The sequence below is a fragment of the Schistosoma mansoni genome, chromosome W (genome assembly GCF_000237925.1).
Source record: "Schistosoma mansoni strain Puerto Rico chromosome W, complete genome".
NCBI lineage: Eukaryota > Metazoa > Platyhelminthes > Trematoda > Strigeidida > Schistosomatidae > Schistosoma > Schistosoma mansoni.
The window spans coordinates 39,194,817-39,201,486 of NC_031502.1; the positions used below are offsets into that span (position 1 = coordinate 39,194,817).

Consider the following 6,670-nt stretch of genomic DNA (forward strand, 5'->3'; position numbering starts at 1 on the left):
GTAAGTCAGAATAATGTAGGGTCAGTGAAATGTCACTGAACCCTAGCCAAATCGTTCGGCAGTTGGGTCACTGAATATCGAACAGGTCATCAATCCTTGTCAAGGTCAAAGACAGTCAACGCGCATCAGTCAATCATACGCCATGGACTGGCCCACGCGGCAGTGGTTGTACTTTCGCTTCTGTACTTTCGTGGTTGTACCTTAACTAATATATTATTGTAATAACGTCCTTTGTGTTGTACAGTCTCCATAGCATCCATGGCGCCTTGTTACGTCGATGAGGGCAATCCAAGTAAGGTGCTGGTCGCGAGGTGTGACTTCAGCGTTAGTTGGTTCGTCACCATTCTCGTCTAACTCTAGTAGGCCCCCAATCATTTCGACATAGACCATCAACGTTGATGATCTTACACTAATAACATACATTTCAGTAAAAATCGAGGATTCTTTCCGAAAGAAGAAGGAAAAAGAATATAATTTGAACAAATCTCTTTAATATTTTATAGCCGACTTGTAGAGTAGGTGGCAGTTTTCTGAAATTCTTCATACATAATTCTGACCTTATAAACTGAAGTTGACATGAGTCAGATTCCACGGAAATGTGATCATTTGAACTCGGTAATTAAGTATTACAAACATGACATAGCGAAACCTGGGTACTTTGTCAGGGATCGGAGCCACTCATTGAGACATTTGAAGCTTACTATTATCTGCCCAACTAAGTTTGTAATAATGACCACTCAACTACTTTGTCGTAAATAATTTCAAGACATCTAGACTTTTTTTGTGTGGGTTTCGTGTTTTTATTTTATCATAATGACGAGCGATCTCCACCATGACAGATTTAAGACAACGCTACACTTAAACATGAAAAACAAAACAAGTCAACTGTTTGTTTAAACGCACCATTTACTCACCTCATTTTTGAACAAACTTTTAAACAACGTATTAATCGATGCGCTGTTAAAAATCAAAATAATTTTATTCATGGACGTGAACTCTGAAAAGGTAATCAATGATTTGATCACCCAACGTTATTCAATCCCTACATGCTCCGGTTATTTTAATTCTTTTAATTTCACTACTCTGATACACTTTATTTTGTCGAGAATTCTTGCTTTTATCTACACAACAGTAATGAGATACGTAGTAACTATCACAGTTCGATTTAATTTGGACTGAGACGTATTATGAAATATTACTGGTAAATCCGTCTATCTAAAAACTAGGCAAAATAACGTTTACTCATTTTCAAGAACCATACTTTTTAACAATGTTTTTTAAGGAAAAATACGTTATCTATTAGTGTTTTCTGGTCAGGCATTACTTAGAGATGATTTCGATTTTTTTTAACGTATTTAAAGCCTAATGTCGCTATTTTACAAATTATATTCAGGTGACTTTGAAAGTAAAATATTATTTGCTTTTGCTTGTTTTTAGACACAGATCCTTTTGTTTTCAACACCCCATAATACAAGAGCTGTAAAAAGCTTAGCCTTTTTAAAGTTTCGTTTGAGCTTTTTTTATTTACTGTAATTGATACAGTTAATTTTTCAAAAGACGATTGTATGGCCGTGTATGATACAAACCTCACATTTAAGTAGGTGTGTGCGTGAATGGTTCGTTTAAGCCGAGGTGATTTTGTGGTTTTTTACGCGATTATTAATAACAACCATACCAAGTGCACCTACATACATTTCGAAAGTCGTATTTTTGAAGGATTTTAGACGGATAACTGTGATGTTTAACAGTATTTGAATTATAGTATAAACTAGTAATCCCAGGAATAACGCAATTTAATCCAGGAGTATTAGATGAGAACGAACGAATGTACTGCATTTGGAACTCAAAATCAAAACAGTCATTAATACAAAGGAGTCATTGATTCATTCAAACATCACAATAACACATATATTAAACTGGAAATCGTAGTAGAGAAGTGTTTTTTGGCAATGGTCTCTGATTTTAAAGACTAAGGTGCCTCTTAGTATTTCTATAAAGCAATGTACCGATCTTTCGTCGATGTCTATAAACGCCGTTTCTGCAACAGTTTAAGCAACGTTTAATAAGATTATACCTTATCCATGGTTTCTTCAGAAAGATCATTTGGCTTTTATTTGAAACTGTATTAAATGAGAGTCCGTTGGTTTTCGAGGTTAAATGGGATTGTAGCATATCTACTTTTGTCCTCAAAAAGTTCATAATCGGAAAAATAACGGTATAGTTACATACTTAGCATCCATTATGTAAGTTATGGTTTTGTTAACATTCATTAACCAGAACCCATGAATGTTACAAGGTCACGTTCGCGACTTTGCGTAATTGACACTAATCATTAACACTCTATTTATGAGTGTAAAGAATATTTTCCTACTTTTGCTGGTGCTTCTTTCGTAGCAGAATACGTTCTACCCCTGTAGCACAGTATTAGTATGTTTACTCCCTCTTTATTTGATAGGGGAAGGATTAGTAGCTGTTTAACAAACGTTTTATTGTTGGGTAGTGAAACAGTTGTGTATGAGAGCATTGGACGAAAAATTTCACTAGATGCTGTTTGACCAAGTATCAACAGAGTCTACCAAAAAAATGACCTATCCAGTGATTAACACAATAGAAACAGGTGCGAATGACTAATTTTTTCAGTTTATGGACAGTGCAATCAGCATTTCGCATGTTCTTAAAAAGTCGCATGAATGATTGAAGAGAAAATTGTCAACAATAAATTCATACTATTTACGCTGAGACATGATTCAACACTCAGTAGTGTTCTGTGATGAGCGTCACTGAAATCAGAGGTAATATTTTCTTAAGTAGATGAATTTTTGGCACAGTTACTTGAGAAACATTACGCACATCCGTTCTCCAACATGTGACTCGCCAAAAATTACACAATTACAATGACCAGATGTTTAATATGGATATCTACACCTAACAGTTTTTCTGATAAAGGGGCAATAACAACACTATCATTTAGATATGAAATACTATTAGGAGTAATGAATATTGTTTAAATCAGGATAAACTCCCTGCCAATCTGCATTTTAGAGGATCTTTCTAACTTTTTCTCATAACATATATATACTCAAATCATTGATAGATTTCTTACACCAGGTATGAGCGATTTGTTGATGAGCATAATCTTGAAACTGAATAATAATGTGCAATGCTGATTTAATCAAAAGTTCAGTCTTATAATTTGCGATCGTGGGGTTCTATACGTTTGGGTGCTGATAATTGTATACCATATTTACCGTAATCGAGTGGAGGACGTAATAGTGTCTGTCTTGGGACTAGAAACTACAATATGTTAAACGGTAACTGTTTAATAAACTTAATTAGACTAAAGGATAACCATGAAATAGTTTAACTTACAGTACATGACTAAATTAGTATGTTCAATCTCACAAAAGAAAGGAAAAAGTCCATTTAGCTCACACCATCTTTCCTTTGGATACGGAAGATCTCATAAAAGCAGTAGCTAAGCGGCATATTTAGCTTATGCATGTAGATACAGTTTGAAGTTGGTTTTATTAAAAATCATGTACAAAAAGAAAAGACTAATCAGTAACGTTTGAAATAACAAACAAAATTTGGAGAATATTTAAATGCTCTTCATTTAAAATATTCCGTTAATTTCTTCTTAGCACATTCCTTTGTTCCATAAGTTTAGTTTTACTATAATAATCACATATTGTAGTCTTTCGTGTGACATTCTGGTGTTTATGCATCGTAATAAGTTGCGCTTTTTACTGTTGCTTTCTAGTTCCTCCTCATGACTTATGGGCACACAGACTGACGTGGCTGGAATTCGCCATCGTGTATATATGCAGTTGTATAACCTGGTTATAAATTTGTTGAACTAGATTATTTTGTCAAACAGCACGTTTTTATACGAATAACCAACTAGTGAAATGCATTGAACTTGAGTAGAACTTAGTTTGTAAAGTCATTCAGTGGAATATTCAGTCAGTATTTGGGTACTCGTTGGTAAGATCAAGGTTTATTCTTTCAAGAAAGAGTCTCTAGAAATGTTTGTCTGAGTTCAGTTATGAAGGGAAAGTGAATTAATAAAAAGGAAAAATGTAATTTTTTTGAATCTTCTCAACTGTATGAATCCTAATATACCAGCCATTTTTATTTATTCTTCTGTTAATATTTTATAGAAACAATTTTGTTTCCATTTTAATCTGTAACAAGATAGTGTTATTTGCATTTCTACTAAAATTCTTCTTTTCTCAACACTACTTAGCATATTTGTTTCGTCGTACGTTATGTATCGTTTCTGGCTCATGACTCTTTTTCCTTCGGTCTGTGTGAAATACGTTTTTGTTTCATACAAAGTGAACATCAGTATCAATTAAAAAATTGTTCTTTCTCCCTTAAAAATGATTTATTGAATTATTCCGAGTTTCTCTATCCTTTATTTTGAATTAGAAAATTTTTTTTGATTTCTTACGCTCCTAATATTTAACACTTGTCACGTTAGTAAATATAAATGGAACGATACGATCGATGCCTAAACTGATGGTTCACTGTACACAGTATACAGAATATAAGTTAAGTATATAAGTTAGGCATACATCCTATTATTTATTACCAATATTTCGACAAAAGAAGACATATCAACTTGTCCTTACGTTAATGTAACTCAAATTCCACAAGGAAAAAAACCAGATTAAGTATGCGAGTAGTTTAGGAACTTAGTGCAAATTTTCACCAGGATTCGGAATAAAGTCAATGTTTTATTTCTGTCTATGAGTAAGGCACATGCGCTTCCTTTTTTTAAATGTTATATACTGATTAACTTTGGATAAGTTCAGATTATATTAGCACTATAACTTTTTCACAATCTCCAAAGTCTTCATGAAATTCCCTATCAGCTTGAAAATGAATAGTTTACAACCAATGCAACTTCACCGAAGTTTGATGTATACTTGTATAACCAAAAACAGCAATAAATCGAATGTAGCTATCAATCACTTAATTAAACTGAACACTTGATTTTATTGTAAACCTTATAGTTCTTAAGAAATCTATTGTGTGCTTGATGTTTACTGAAAGAATAAATATACACACTAAACTGTGTTTGTGTCTATGAAGACTTATAGTATTATTTTTCACTCCCGTGCTTCTCTGATTTTCTTTCATAGTATTAATGTGAAAGTATTTCTAATTGATATTTACCCTCTGTCTGTAATATATGAAGCTTTTGTTTACAGGAAGACGTTTCAATATAGGAATTTAATAATTATGAGAGGAAAATAAAATAAACAAATGTGATAAATTGGCTGACTTATAACCGGTATTCTGTCACTTGTTAGCTAGTGAGGACTTAACGTGAAGTGGTTATAGATCAGGTTTTATGAGTCGACTGCAGATTAATTTTGTGTTCAGATTTTTTGAATGACTGCTACAGATTATTCAGAGATCTTTATTGCGTCTGGTGCTATAATGTATAGTTAGTGACACAATTCACCTGTGTATACTGTCCGTTGTGAAATAGCTTAATCAATGCTACTTATCCCTTGATGCTTTAGTTGTGAAATATTTGAATATTTATGAAGTTAAAATGAAAAAGCTTGGACCAGATTGCCAGGCGAAACATTGGATTTACTTCAAATTCATTCGCTGAGATTTTACAAATATATCATTCCTATTAAAATGAAATCACTGAAAAAAGTTGGAGCATAATTCCAACTCTAGCCACATCCTTTTGCTTCCTTGGCATTGAACATAACAATGTAGAATTTAAATTACAAACTTTTGGGCACTTTTCAAACCAATTGAACTTTTACTAAGGCTTACTACTACATCTAACAAGCGTACAATAAAACAGATAGTATCAGTGAGTTATATGCTGCTCAGTAAAAGACCTGAATTTCCTGGAAAATGATATGTTGTCAGATTATAGAAGGTCAGGGTTATAGAATCCAAAGCTCAAATGAGACAGTAGTATTTCAGGTTTGTTAAATATTCTGTAGTTTATGTGAGCTCATAGTATAAAGATATATTTATATGAGTTTATTTAGCACCAAATAGTATTTGTCTTAACCTGGAACTGAAATCTTCACCATGAAAATGAGCAGTCTACCAAAAAGGTTTACCATTTTTTGAAGAAATGTCTATGTACACTTAGTATTATGACAATGATTTGAGATATACATACACTTTTTCATTACGTGCTAATGATATGAATCTAATATACTATATGAGTATTATTTACCTAGTTCACAAATTACAAACTTTTATTTGATTATCCATATTATAAAAATTAAACTTGAATGTAATTACTTAATGATATTCTGGTCAATTGAATAAGTCTCTTTTTGTTTTTTGTTTTATTAAATGAATTTTATCAAATACATTTTTAACAGCTTCAACATAAATTTCATCCCAAATCCATATAAATTAAAAAATAAAAATAAAAATCATTAGGAAATCATTTCATTATTGTAAGGAGTGTTAGTTGTTTCCATCTTTGATTAGATTCTCAATTGCCTTTTCTTCCACCTTAGACAAAAAATTGTTGAATATGTAGGTATCATTAACAAGTTTTGATTTGGTAATTTTGAATAAATTGAACATTAGGTAGATTGTTATAAATAAATTAATATATCTGTAATATCCCAATGGGTAGAAAAATTAGATTTTCTGACGTTTCGTGACTCAGTGT

General features: G+C 32.2%; 1 protein-coding gene across 1 annotated transcript in view; it reads left to right on the forward strand.

Annotated features, from left to right (window-relative positions):
- Nucleotides 1–912: 912 nt before the first annotated feature.
- The window catches only part of Smp_024070 (putative 4.1 G protein), a gene marked incomplete at its 3' end in the record, with an annotated part of 44,495 nt that continues 38,737 nt past the window's right edge, over nt 913–6,670 (forward strand). Inside the window, exon 1 of the mRNA XM_018789651.1 lies at nt 913–1,005. The remainder of the gene's footprint in view (nt 1,006–6,670) is intronic.